A 15,213-nucleotide genomic window follows, 5' to 3' on the forward strand; every position below is an offset into this window, starting at 1 on the left:
TGTAATAAAGTAGTTGAACTGAATTTGGTGGTTCTTAAACTATGGTTTGTATAAGCAGCATACAAAGTAGCTGGTTAAAAATGGCAGATCCAAGTAGATGAATAAACTTTAATGTTAACAGTATAAAAACTTCACTGATATGACTTCAGATTCTGCATTGTAATTACCCTTTAAGAAACTGTTACTTGTCCAGTTTCTGTGAAATATCTATCTATCTATTCACAATTAGCTGAGAATTCTATTAATATACCCTTCTTTTTTCCAACTACATACCTGTATAATGCCAGGCTTCAACCAATACAACATATCACAACAGATTCAACGCAGAAGCAGAAAAGAGAATCCATCTGTCCTTAATTAAAGCCAGATATTAAAGACATTTGCACAAAGATAAAATGATACCACTTACTAAATTAGTTGTTGTTTTCAAACATATAATTATTTTTCATGAAATACATATCTTAACATGTAATGGTTTTATTACGGTTTTTAAAAATAGATTAATAAATAAATATTTAATTTTTCAATTGGCAATAATCACATCTTGGATAAACCTCATTGGCTATGATACTGCCACTGTGCAAAGCTATAAATATTTAATTTTTAAAACCAAAGACAATTCAGAATCCAAGTCTTCCCCACCCCTCACCCCACAAGCACCACCAGCATCACCACAACCCTGAATATTTCTGGTTCAGTAGGAATGAGGTTGGGCCTGGGAGTGCTAATTCTTGAGAATTCCCCTGGCGGTGATTCCAATGCAGGTGGCCCTCAGACTACTCTTTGGATGCAAGTTCTTTATAGTCCCTCACACCCCAAATTGTAAATAGGAAAGAAGGGAAGAGAAATACATTATTATGGGGCCAATAGGAAGATTTCCAAATGGTATTTTGGTTTCTTCTGAGTAGATTTCAGGGCCAGTCACGTGACCTCACCAAAAACAAGTTTTTTGAGTTAATGCCTCAAAGTGTCATGGCTTCTTCCCCTGTCCTTAAATCTGCCCTTCTGGCCAGGGCATTTAGCTGTGTTTGAACTCAGTGTTTCCTTTGGTAAAGCTTTCCCCCATTATAGTCATTTCTCAGAGGATTTATAACCTTCAAGGTAAAGGTCCCTGAAACAAGACTCGAAGGATGATCCCCACCATTGACTCATTAAGGGCACTTCAGGTGCATTAATGTCCCCGGTCCCCGGATTTATTACAACATGGTAAAGCCTCTTTTTAGAAAGCATACTCTTAGTTCCATTTATCCAGCAGGCTTTTCCAGGAAGAGATTAGAAGTAAAATGATTTGAGACAGAATCAAAGAATTCTATCTTTTTAATTAGTGTGTTAAACACAGGAACACCTAATACAAATATTTGACTCTGTGGTTAAGCGTTGGCTCTGAGGTCACTGGGGGAAATTTATAGGGAACTCTAAAGGCCCTCACAATAATTGTCTTGGGTTATGACTTCTCGAATTGCTCTTCATTGCCAATAGCATTGCATTTAGACATAAATAAAATTTGCTGAATTAGGGCACTGTTCTGGTTAAAATGTTTAATCTTCACTTTAAATGAGTTGTGGTCATTGAAGCCTTTTTGTTTTGTGGAAGAGGGTACCTTTACACAAGGTAAGCTCTTTTTACACAGCCTAATGACTCACTAATTTAAAATCCTTTTTGGGTAGATGCCACGTTGATCTGTTCAAGATGGGAAGGGGAGGAAGCAGAAATCTTTTTCAAAAATATCTTAGGTTAGTGTAATTCTACAATGCATAGTTTAAAATTAAACATAATATGCAAATGATTTATTAAGTGCTTCGGTGGGGAAGAATACTTAACTGTATCTGCTTTGCACAGAACTCTGTCTCAAAAATGAGATTTACTATTTCATCACATGATGCTTTCCACCATGGGCTCTGGACTGTCTGTCTCTAATGTCCCAGATTTGTTCCTTGTCTGAACTGAGAGGCAGCTGTGGAGAGAGAGGAGGCAGAGGAAGCTTCCACAGCTAGGACAGGACAAGGGGATAAAAAGAAAGAGGGAGGAAAAAACCAGGGACAAGGAGTGGGGTGGAAGAGTATATGGTCCATCTCAGAACACCTTTAAATGGACTCTTTCCTTTCTGCTAAGTTTTTACACAGGGCTACCCTTAAATACTGTGTTGGGTAGAACTCTAAAACGATTCCCTTTTACAACACACTCCTCCTTTACCACCCCAAAGATTACTGCCCCCTGCACAGTACCTGAAAGTCTTATTTCATCTTTGCATCTCCAGGCCCTAACCCAGTGCCTAGCACATGGTAGATAGTCATTAAATATTTGTTGAACGAATGGGTAGATGAATGGAGAGAATAAAGAATTAACAATTTAACATATCTTTTAAGTACAAATCTCCTTATGAAGGTTAGAGGACTGTTGCTTATTGTCATTAATGTGTAAGGAATAAATTAATTTAATTCCTTCGGAGGAATTAAAGTGACAAAGAAGTTGTACAGAGAAGAGGGGAGAAGGCAGGCCTGGCTCAGGACATCAACAAAGCAATGTGAGGACTTTATACACCTGGAGGATGGGGGTGAGGATGTGAAGGATCCCAGTGAATTTTCCAAACTGGCATCACACCATTGATCTGGCTGGAGGCTTTATCTCTCTTGAGCCTTAGGGAACTTATTTTCTTTCTATTCATCCTCCACTCTAGTTTCAAGCTCCTAAAAAGACAAGGTATCTCTAGCAAAGAAACACTTGCCATGACTTATTTTGAGCATCTCTGAGGAGGAATGGCATAGCTCTGAGGGAGGGCTGGGGAAAGTCAGAGAGGCATCAGCAGTGGCTCTCAGCCACATAATTTGAACAACTTATTTAATTTCCCAATCTCTCACAGATCTGTCATTCTCCTCTCTGAAAACAATACTATTTTCACCATCAAAAAGAGGCAATTATATTTATTGTTGTTCTACTATTACCAATAGTAAATTAGAAAGAACCTGTCCATTGATGGGGAAATGGTTAAATAAATTATAGACTACTATGAAACAATTTCAAAGAATGAGGTTGATAAATCTACCAACATGAAGAGTTCTCAAAGCCATAGTGTTAAATGAGAAAAGCAAATTGGGAAAGAAAAAAAAAAGAGAGATGTGCTATTTCACCACCTTTTAAAAAACACACATGCCAACATGATATTTCTGGATGTATGCAAATCTGTAAAATCACACAAATAGATCTAGAAGCACCACGCTGCTAACAGTAGCTGCTCGTAGAGAGAGGACTGGGACCAGTCAGAGGCAAGTGGATCAAAGGTAATTTTTGTCTTATCTGCATTGGCCCCAGGGACAAAGGGGGAAAAAAATCAAATTATGGCCTTTCCCCTGGAAAAACAAAAGGAGAAATATTCACCAGTCACTCATTACATTCTGGTGGGCCTCTTACACTCTAGGCTTACTGGGTCGTTATCTGCAAAGGCTAGAACCAGCGTATTTGTGCTTTACATATCCCGAGTCTCTCTTGTCCAATATAGTTGCTACATGTGGCTACTGAGCCCTTGAAATGCGGCTAGTCCAAACTGAAATAGGCTGTAAGTCTAAAAACACATACCAGAATTCAAAGACTTGGTACAGAAAAAAAATGGTAAAATATATCATTAATAATTTTGTATCTTCATTACATGTTAAAATTATATATTAAATAAATATATTATTTAAATTAATTTCATTTGCTTTCTTTAAAAAATGTGACTACTAGAAAATTTTAAATTACATTATATGGCTTGACATTACATTTCTATTGGACAGTGCTGGTCTAAGTGATGAAAATTTTAAAATATGCCAATTACATGTTTTTTGGTTTTTTGTTTTTCAGTGGGGGGAGATAATTAGCCTTATTTATTAATTAATTTACTTTTCATGGAAGTACTGGGTATTGAACCCAGGACCTCATGCATGCTAAGCATGCAGTCTACCACTTGAGCTATACTCTCCCCCTAAAACATGCCAATTACATGAATAAATGTTTAAAATATATTTTTAAACCATTCTTTTCTACCTAAGAAAATTTAGATGCACACTTCATCTAAATTCATTTAAACCATTCTTTCATCTAAAATTCTTACCTAAATCCATCTAAACCCTTCCTTTCCTACCTAAGAAAATTTAGATGCACACTTCAGCAACTTTGGATCCATTCTGGCTGGTTTACATTCAAAAAGGACACTGAGTAGGTATGTCGAGGACTTCATACTGAGCTTTAGTTTCTCCACCTGTAATATTCCCCTTCTTGCAGGATTATAGTGAGAATTAAAAGGGATCACCTATTTAAGGTCCTTAGTCTGGAACTGTCTAAATGTGAAGTCATCTTTGGGAGGAGACCTACACCAAATTATCCTTTGACTCATCCCAGCCATTCAATGACCCTTGTAAGGCCCAATAAATGTGAGTGCCCTTCTCCTTCTTCCTCAATTCAGTACTAAAAAGACACTCATTCAACTATCAATTGCTCCATGCAGATTTTTTAAAGGATTTCTTTCAAGTTAACTCCACTTAATACATTATCTATTTCAGTTTTTTTTTTTTTTCCTTCTGGATTTGTTTAACATCCTTCATTATATTCTTCCAAAATTAACACCTCATTCTCAAAGCTCCTCATTCTCCAAGCAACCTCCCCCGGGTGCCTCTCTCTTCCCCTCTGCCCTCCCATTGTGTTTGCTACAAATACAGGCTTCCCACAAAACCATTTTATCCAGCCTTCATGATTTGGCCATAGTCATTTATTTGAATCAACTATTTCCTTCTGTGTTCTAATTTCACTTTCAAGTTCTATTTCCTTGGTTATTTGGTTCTCAAAATGCAGATCACTTTTTCTAGGAAGGAGGGAAAAGTAATTTTAATATATGTTGTAGCATTATTTTCCTCAGTCCTTTATTATAAAAGAAGTTAAGATTAAACTGTACATTCAAGATCTCTAATTCCCTTCAGGCAAATTAAGCTTTTTTTTTTTAATAATTGAGCCAGACATTTTTTTTTCTCTACAGTAAACCAAAGTTTCTCCCTAGTCCTCAGTTAATATTTCTAACAGGGGACCTTAACAGAATAACAATAGCTAACACTTACTGAGTCCTTATTATAAGCCAAGCACTGTTCCATGCACTTGACGTTTCACATTTTTAACAATGATTCCCCAGCCTGCTCAAGAGGAAATTGCTGGGTAAAAGTAGTCGTTCATTATCTTGTCTCCTATTTGTTCTTTTTTTCTGTTGTGTACCCAGGAAAAATTTTGTCCCACGTTTCACAATCCCTGGTTTTGAATATTCACACCCAAAGTCACTAATCTTTCTTGTTAACACCTTGTAGTTTGGCCCTTGATTAATTCAATCAGTGATTAGCACTTCTACAATAAGTGTTAATCTCTCTTTTAAAATACCTCAAAGCTCGGCCCTTTATTGAGGCTTTCTGCCCCAATCACAGTATACAGGACAGGATTTCCCTATTGTGAGCGATATCTACAAGGCATTTCCCATGCACACCATCAGCTCGGGAAAGGCCTGCTTCAAAGTCTGCTCGTACAATTAAAGCGTGGAGTTACAGGCTCAGGTTTGCACCCACCACATGCAATAAACTCCCACTGTGTACTGCTCTTGATTCTGTTTAAAAGCAGGGGGCCAGATACTTCAACACCAACAGTGAATAAACCTCCAGAGGGCACCCTCAGCAGTTCGGGCTGGGGGATGGGGTACCGGGCCTGACAGAGCTGCTAGGTCCTGTTCTCTGCTTCCCAGCAGCCTAGTTGCTAAGTTGCTCAAGCGTGAGAAATAGAGCCTTCTCAGAAGCAGCCTCAAGTGTGTCAGCTGGCAGGTGTGAAGGCGTCCAGGCACACAAGAGCAGTTTTCTCCCTGACAGTGAATGGAGGTGAACTAACAACTAATTTGGGGATGCACCCTATCACTGACTTTTCTATTTCACAATTGACGCCGTGGGTTTACCTTAAAAGCATCTGTCTGGGCTAACACTCTCGAAGTAGCAAGCCCTGGGGAGGCATCCCACATGAGGAAAGACAAACAGAACAAGCTCACTTTGTCTTTTCCATTTAAAAGAGAACAGCTTTGATCTTGGTTTCATGGTAGGTGGTCAGCTTTCGTTGGAGCACTGTAGTTTCAACACTTTAAAAATTTTCGTGTAAGGCAAACTTCTCCATGTTTCCCACTACTTATAGATCCCTGGAAGGTTTTCTCAACATAAAAGAGTGTTCTAAGAGAGCTTTCCAACTAACGTGATTATTTTCCTTTATAGCACAACAGTGATATCACAGTGTTACCTTTAGGAGACATTTGCACATCGTTAGCCCAGTCTTCCTATTCATCAACTCTTTGACATGGGTAGAGCAAACATCCTCATTCTATTTCATAGATAAGAAAGTGGAAGCCCAAAGAGATCCACTGATTGACCTACATCCCACAGCCATGTTCCTGAGTGGAGGTGAAACTTAAACTCAGGTCCCTCCAGCTCATGTGGATAAGAGGATAACCACTGTGCTTTACTGGACTCTTTCTCAGTCAATGGGATCAGAGCTTGCTGTGAGCTAGTTCTTAGCAGCAGAACACGGGCTAGAAAAAAATCAGTAAGCATCACAGCTACATTGGGATAAAGAAAGCATGTATTTTGCCACGGTCAAGCCAAGAGGCTAGGGGAGCCCCAAAGCCAAGCATGGTGGTAGCAGCCAGTTATGCAAAAGACTCATGGAACTACAGTAGAGAGAGGTGAGAATTCCAAAGGAGGAGTCAAGGGCAACTATCAGTAAGGGTGTGTTCTCATTATCCTTTACCCTTACAGTCCTACACCAGATGGACCTAGACCAATGAATAGTTTTTGAGCTTTAAAGTAAGATCTCTGGGGAAGGGGACAGTTTAATAAAACACAGATTCCTTGTTTCACCTATTCCTATGAATCAAAATCCCAGAGAGTGAGACCAAGGAATGTGCATTTAAACAAGCTTCTGGGGGATTCTGACCATGCTTGGAGAAGCAAGTGCAGATTGCAGGGGCAAATCTGCAGATGTGGGTGGCTTTCTGCAGCAAAGACAGCTCAGCTTACTTCTGCATTGAATGAGAGCAGATGAGCAAGAGAAAGCTTTCTTGTGAGCTGAAAGTTGTTTACCTGGGCATCTACTACCAAACCAAGACTGTAGACCAACCAAAAGGGTCCTGCTGTAGTGGGGAGGGGAAGTGGACAAGAGAGAGCAACATCAAGGAAGAGACTTTTTATATATTTTATACCTCAGTTTCATTCTAACTGCTACTCACACAGACACACAAAACATCAAACAAAAATTTAACAGGATCAACAGAAGCCTTCACACTCTAGGAAGGAATAAGCAAGTTAAGAAAGGATGTACATGTATTATTATTTGATGAGATAGGTAAGAGATGACAAGGCTCAGCCTTAGGCACTAAAGGAAGACTATGTCAGAGGTAAGGTATGGACACTGGAGATTATTTTAGAGAATTATTAGGAATACAAGGTGCCAGTTGATACCTTATATGCCCTCATTAAGCCTCAGATCCCTCATCTGTAAAATGAGGATAATAACATTACCTTTGATGTATGGTTGTTGAGAGAATTAAATGAGATAATAACACCATCAATCAACTGAGATCTATAGACTACTTCACCCAACAACAGCAGAACATACATTCTTCTCAAGTTCACATGGAACATTCACCAAGATAGGCCACATTCTGCGCTATAAAGCATACTTTAACAAATTTAAAAGAAGAGAAATTATACAATGCCTACACTTAGACCACAATGGAATTAAACTAGAAATCAACAACAGAAAGATCACTGGAAAATCCCAAAATATCTGCAGACTAACCCAGGCAATTCTGTATAACACATGAGTCAAAGAAGAAATCTCAAGAGAAATTAAAATAATTTTTGAACTGAATGAAAATGAAAATACAACTTATAAAAATTTGTGGATGCAGTGAAAACTGTGCTTAGTGGGAAACTTATAGCATTGAATGCACATATTAGAAAAGAAGAAATATTTAAAACCAGCAATCTAAGCTTCCACTTAATGAAACTGGAAAAAAAAAAAGAGCAAATTAAATCCAAATTAACCAGAAGAAAATAAGTAATAAGAATTAGAAAAGAAGTCAGTTGAATTTGAAAACAGGGAATCAATAGAGAAAATCAATGAACCCAAAAGCTGGTTATTGGAAAAGATCAATAAAATCCATAAGCCTTTAGCCAGGCTAAGAAAAAAAGAGAGGTTACAAATTACTAATATTAGAAATGAAATAGCACATATCACTACAGGTCTCATGGACTTTAAGAGGATAATAAAGGAATATTATGAACAACTGTATGCCCACAAATCTGATAACCTAGCTGAAAATGAACCAATTCTTTTTAAAGATACAATCTTCCAAAATTCACACAAGAGGAAATAGACAATCTGAATAGGCCTATATCTATTAATGAAATTGAATCAATAATTAATAACCTTCTAAAACAGACAGCACCAGGCCCATATGGGTCCACTGGTGGATTTTACCAAACATTTAAAGAAGAAATTATACCAATTCTCTATTCACTTTCAAAGGGTATCCTGTTTCAGAGAATAGAAGCAGAGGAAATGCTTCCAAACTCATTCTAAGAGGACAACATTATCTTAATACCAAGATATTACAAGAAAACTACAGACCAATATTTGTCATGAATATAGATGCAAAAATCCTCAAGAAAAATTAACAAATTGAATCCAACAATTTAAGGAATTTGACATCATGACTGACCAAGTGGGATTTATCCCAGACATGCAAGGCACCATTTAAAAATCAATTAATGTAATCTATCATATCAATATGTTAAAGGGAAAATCACATGATTACATCAATAGGTGCAGAAAAAGCATTTGACAAAATTCAGCACCCATTCATCATAAAAACTCTTGGTAAACTAGGAGGAGGATAACTTCCTCAACTTGATAAAGAGTATCTACAAAAAAACCTGCAGTTAAAATCATATTTAATGGTGAGAAACTTGAAGCTCTCCCACTAATCAGGAACAAGGCAAGAATGTACCCTCTCACCACTCATTTTCAACGTTGTACCAGAAGTCCTAGATACTGCAATAAAACAAGAAAAGGAAATGAATGATATACTGACTGAGAAGGAAGAAATAAAACTGTCTTTGTTCATAGATGACATGATCATCTGCATAGAAAATCTGAAAGGATAGACAAAATACTCCTGCAGTTAATAAGTGATTATAGCAAGATTGCAGGATTCAAGTTTAATATACAATAGTCAATCATTTTCCTATATACCAGCAATGAACAATGGGATTTGAAATTTTAAATACCATTACATACATTATCACACAAAAAATGAAATACCTAGGTATAAATCTAACAAAATATTTACAAGATCTAGATGAAGAAATCTACAAAACTCTGATGAAAGAAATCAAAGAACTATATAAATGAAGGGATAGTCCATGCTCATTCACAATTAGGAAGACCCAATATTGTCAAGATGTCAGTTCTTCTCAACTTGATCTGTAGATTCCAGGTATTCCTCATCAAAATTCCAGCACATTATTTTGTGAATTTTGACAAACTGATTCTAAAGTTTATATGCAGAGGCAAAAGAGCCAGAATAGTCAACACAATATTGAAGGAGAAGAACAAAGTTGGCAGACTGACAATACCCAACTCCAAGTCTTACTATAAAGCAAGACAGTGTGGTACTGGCAAAATAATAGACAAATAGATCAATGGAGCAGAAATAGAGAGGCTATAAGTGGCCCACACAAATATACAACTGATTTTTGACAAAGGAGCCAAGACAACACAATGGAGCAAAGATAGTATTTTCAACAAATGGTGCTGAACAGCTGGATATCAACATGTAAAATAATGAATCTAGACACAAGTAATTATATCCTTCAAATTAACTCAAAATGGATCATGGATTTAAATGTAAAACATAAAACTATAAAACTCCTAGATAATTTCATAAGAGAAAACCTAGATGACCTTGAGTATGGCAATGATTTTTTAGATACAACACTAAAGGTATAACCCATTAAGGGAGAATTTATAAGCTGGATTTCATTAAAATTAAAAACTTCTGCTCTGTGAAAGACAAAGTCAAGAGAATGAGAAGACAGCCACAAACAGGGAGAAGATATTTATAAAACAGACAAACAAAAAACATAATGTCATAAAGAACTGTTATCCAAAATATACAAAGAACTCATAAAACTCAACAATACAAAATGAACAACTTGATTTTAAAGTGGGCAAAAGCTCTGGACAACTCGCTAAAGAAGATACACAGATGGCAAATAAGCTTATGAAGAGATGCTCAAAACCATATGTCATTTGGGAATTGCAAATTAAAACGAGATACCACTACACACCTATTTGGTCAAAATCCAAAACTCTAACATCAAAAGCTGGTAAGGATGTGGAGCAAGAAGAACTCTCATTTATTGCTTGTGGGAATGCAAAATGGCACAGACATTTTGGAGGACAGTTTGGCAGTTTCTTATGAAACTAAATATATTCTTACCATATGATCAAGCAATTGTGCTCTTTGGTATTTATCCAAATAAGTTAAAAACTTATGTCTACACAAAATCTACCTCTGAATGTTTACAGCAGCTTTACTCATAACTGCCAAAACTGGGAAGCAACCAGATTTCCTTCCTAGATGAGCGGATAAACTACGGTACATGCAGACAATGAAACAGTATTCATCACTAAAAAGAAATGAGCTACTGGGAAGGTTGTGCCTGTTGTGGGGCAGGAATATGTGGGAAATCTCTATACATTTAACTCAATGTTGCTGTGAACCTCAAACTGCTCTAAAATATATATATATATTTTAAAAATAATAACATTAGATAAACAAAATGTCAATTATTACATAGCACTTGGTCTTCTAGAATGCTTTTAAATTCCTACTGAAGATTTTTAAAGATCCACATGGTGACCATGTTGTAAAAAGAAAGTAAGAAAGACCAACAATCTTAACTTTAGTGCCCAAAGAAATATTGGGGGAAAAAGCTAATATGACCAATTTTCAAATCCCACAAGACAGAGAAAACTCTGGTCATGCTAAGAAGACAGATTATATGGAGGAGCAGCAGCAGTAGGAAAGAAGAATCAATCTGATAACTATAATGAGACTTTTGTCCCACATCTTTGGGTTTTCTAAAAGGTCAGGAAACAGGAGTTCAGTGATATTGTTCTTGGTTGGAAAGGCAAAGATTCTCATTAAGTTAAGAAACTGAAGAGAGCTTTGGGAGGTCAGTCCTGAGCCCAGTGGTATTTAAAGGGTCCACTGGGGAGTAGTCTTTAATAAAGGAAGAAAGAAGGGCACTGCCAAGGCTGCGGAGAGGTCAGAGGGAAGAGGCTGTACTAACACCCCCAGCTTGGCACCCCCAGCTCCCTGAGAACTTCTCTTGGGAGACCCTCTCCCAGGTGGAGAAACATTAGTCTGAAAGTTCTGACCTTGTTGAAGTAAGAGTCATGTGAAGCAGAAACAAAGACTGGATATGTACTTCTGCTTCCCGGGTATTTCATTCTCTCTTGTCTTCATCAGTTTGTATTTACCAAGTGCCTCCCAAGTTCTAGGCTGTGTGCTAGGTGCTGGGGATGCAGAACTGAATAAAACAAAGTCCTTGCTTTCATGGAGGGAGAGGCAGACAATAATATAATAAATAGGTATGGAATAACATGTCAGGATATGAGAGTTTCCGTGAAGGAAAATAAGGCAGGTAAGGGAATAGAGAATGATGAAGTACTGAGGTGCTATTTTAAATGAGGGAAGGCTTCTCTGAGAGGGTAAAGTTTGGGCAGAGACTGACTGAAGGGGTTTTTTAAGAAACAGATTCAGCGATATCAATAGGAACACGATGAAATGTTTCTTGTGATACTGTAAGTATCCTCAAATATTATTGCACTGAAAAAGTGAAAATGTGGCACCTAACCGAAGACAAAAATTGTGGGCAGGGAGACCAGGAGATGACAAGTAGAAGAGGATGGTGAGCTTTAGTATCAGACAAACGTGGGTTTGAATCCCTGCCGTGCAACCTTTATGAAGTTTTTAATTTCTTTAAGTCAGCCTCAGTTTCCCTACCTGTAAAGCAAGGACCAACTAAGATGTCAACTTTATTGGTTTATTATAAGAATTATAAGAATTCAAGGAGATGACATATATAAGACGATTAAGCCCAATGCCTTTTCATATTGTAAAAGTTTTTTTAAATGATAGCTATTATTATTAACCAGATGTTACAAATTGGTTAGTTTCATTTTCTTGCTCAAAATAATTTTAGAACAAAGATTGACATACCTAAAAGGGAAGGGGGGTTTTAATCTAGGATCCATGGATCCCTATGTCAGGGATAAGAATGTTCATGGATTGGTTTTTAAGGTGTCTGTGAGTCTCTGAAACTGTGTGCAAAATTTGAGAAATATAAGAGCATTTTTCTGATGAGTGTACTTAGCTTTCAGTACATTCTCAAAGTAGACCATGACTCCAGCAGCTGAGAGCTGCTGCTTTCCGAACCACCATTTCCCCATCTTTGTTGCTTGCCAGCTTTTCCATTTCAAGTCTTTCTAGTTTTCTGATTACAGAGGTTTTTTTTTTTTTTCCAGAATAACAGAAGTTTTTAGAATGAACAAAAATATGTAAAGGCTCTCTCTCATTATTAATTTTAATCTTACTAATTTTAAAACATTATCTATTAGTGATAACATTCTCTTTCATTCTCCTTTTTACTTGGTATAGCTTGAAAGAGAGTTCTTATTCAGTTTGATATGTCTTTCTTTTTTATTGTTAGTGGAGGTACTGAGGATTGAACCCAGGACCTCATGCATGCTAAGCACACACTCTACCACCGAGTTATACTCCCCATCTCCCTACTTGATATTTCTTAAAAGCTGCACCATCTTTTGGTTTGATTTTCTGATTCTGTGCTTAAGTCAGTGCTGCTTTGTCATATCCCTTCTTACCTATATAGCCTAATTTCCACTTTTTTCAGTGGAATTTTCTCTTATTTATCATTTGGTAGTACAGCTGAAACCCAAGTTATATGAGTGATACAATCCAAGAAAAGAAAGAAAACTATGCAATCTGAGCCTATGTAACTGAAAGCTTCACAATTATGGGCAAGATTTAGAATGCACAAAGTATTACAATGAAATTTTACAAACTTAACAAAAACTAATGCACATCAGTTGCAATTTCAGGAAATGACACACTGTTTTTACACCAGCACACAGTTTGTTAGGTCGTTTACTACGTTGGCCATATGGCCATATGGACTGTCACTGGCTCCCTCAGGTTGTCTGGCTGATTCTTCAGAGAAGGTGACAATATCTGGAGTCTAAGCCTCCTGAGAGAAGTGACTTTCTGAATATGCTATTTGTTAAGACTCTTGACAGCAAAAGCCACATTCACCTTAAACTGGACTAGGCACAGAGAGAGAATTCATAGGCTCAAGCAACTAAAAGAGTCCAGGAGTCAATCTCTGGATTTACACTCAGCTGGATGAGGGTGCCATACTATCAGGCCCTCTCTCCATCTGATAACTGCATCTCAGACAAGCCCCACACATGTTGGGGTCCTGGTAGATCAAGGCTTAGGTTTCCTTGCAGTCAGCATTCTCAGCCAAGGCTTCACTTCCACAAAGCTCCAAAAGAAGTTCTTGCAGGAATTAGGGGTATCCTGTCCATCCTCCCTACATGTGACTTGTGAATGGGGATGCTCTATCTGGTCCACATGGGCTGAATATTGGAGAATAGATTCCCCTTAGGAAATGGAGGTTCCATAACAGTGCCACCCATTGACACTCAGCATATATTTCCCCCATTGCCCACACAGAATTCTAATTATTCAGGTAGACCAGAGATCCTTTGATTTTGGGAAGAGTTTGCTCTTATCCTGACTTCCAGGATGAATTAGGATTAGAAATCTCATTCCTTTAGCCCTATTATTGGTCTAGAAGTGGCCATGTGATCCAATTCTGACCAATGAGAAATAAGCAGAAGTATGCTGGGTGGAGCATTTTGGAAAGATTTGCTTTCCTGGAAAAAAAACATCTGGTATGACTCTTTTGCTCCTTTGCACTTTACCCTTCTTTCTACTTAGAATATGGGTGTGGTGCCAGGGAGACAGCAGCCATTTTGTGGCTGTGAGGCAACAAGTATGAGGATGCATAAGAACAGCCTCCAAGGCTGGTAAACCAGAAAAATAGAAATTTCATGGGTACCTGATAGCTCCAATGAGCCTATGCACTAGCCCTGGTTGTCAACTTCCAAACTTATTACGTGACACAAGAAATCTTAATTTGTTTAAGCTATTGTTGTGTTTCCAGTTACTTATAGCCAAACACAATTCTAACTGCTGTAGATACCGTCACCAGAAAAATAAGGGATGGATGCTGGGCAGACAAAAACAATGAATTTTCACCAGAAATACTGAGACACTGGTAATCCAAGACTTGACTTTTCCCTTCTTCAAACAGGTACCCAGAAATCACTCCCTATATAATAGAAAGAGTGAGAAGAAGTGGAAAGAGGCTGCAGAAAGGAATATGGGAGGGTATCTCAGACTGATTTAATCTTTCCTTCTTCTCTGAGAACACATAAGGTGATAAATAACCCATTCCACCAATTAAAGATGAATATGAGTAAACAAGTTCTTCTTTTAAAATGTTAACACCACGCTTCCTGGCCGGCTTACACCCAATACAGTCAAAAGAGAATAGAGTTTGCCATTCAGCATCTATCTCTGCCACTTATCAGCTATGAGACCTAGAACAAATTACAGTTAACTGAGTCTCAGTTTCCTCATGTGGAGAATAAGGATAGTGGCTACCTTGTAGGACTGGGGGCTTTCTAATTCCCGTAATTGCTTTTCAAAACAAAAGTTTTATTAAAGCATAATACATATCACTGGTTAAAGAGATGGTTTATGTACCTTTATACCTAGAAACCACACTCTTGATCATTGGTTAACAGCAGGAAACTTATCATGTATTTCATAACCACTATGTACACTCAATAAATAACATCTACCGGATGCATAGTATCAACCCCCGACATGATAGAACTTTTATTCTCAGGTTGGGATTTTTGTCAGTCTTGTCTACTGTTTTATCCCCAGCATACAGAATAATGCTTGGTATATACCCAATAATATTGTGCACTCAATAAATATTTGTT

The 15,213-nt window shown here is 37.5% G+C and overlaps 1 pseudogene; it reads right to left on the reverse strand.

Annotated features, from left to right (window-relative positions):
• Window positions 1-473: 473 nt before the first annotated feature.
• Window positions 474-588, reverse strand: LOC116667394 (annotated as a pseudogene).
• Between the last annotated feature and the right edge of the window lie 14,625 nt (window positions 589-15,213).

The sequence above is a fragment of the Camelus ferus genome, chromosome 11 (assembly GCF_009834535.1).
Source record: "Camelus ferus isolate YT-003-E chromosome 11, BCGSAC_Cfer_1.0, whole genome shotgun sequence".
Classification (NCBI taxonomy): Eukaryota; Metazoa; Chordata; class Mammalia; order Artiodactyla; family Camelidae; genus Camelus; species Camelus ferus.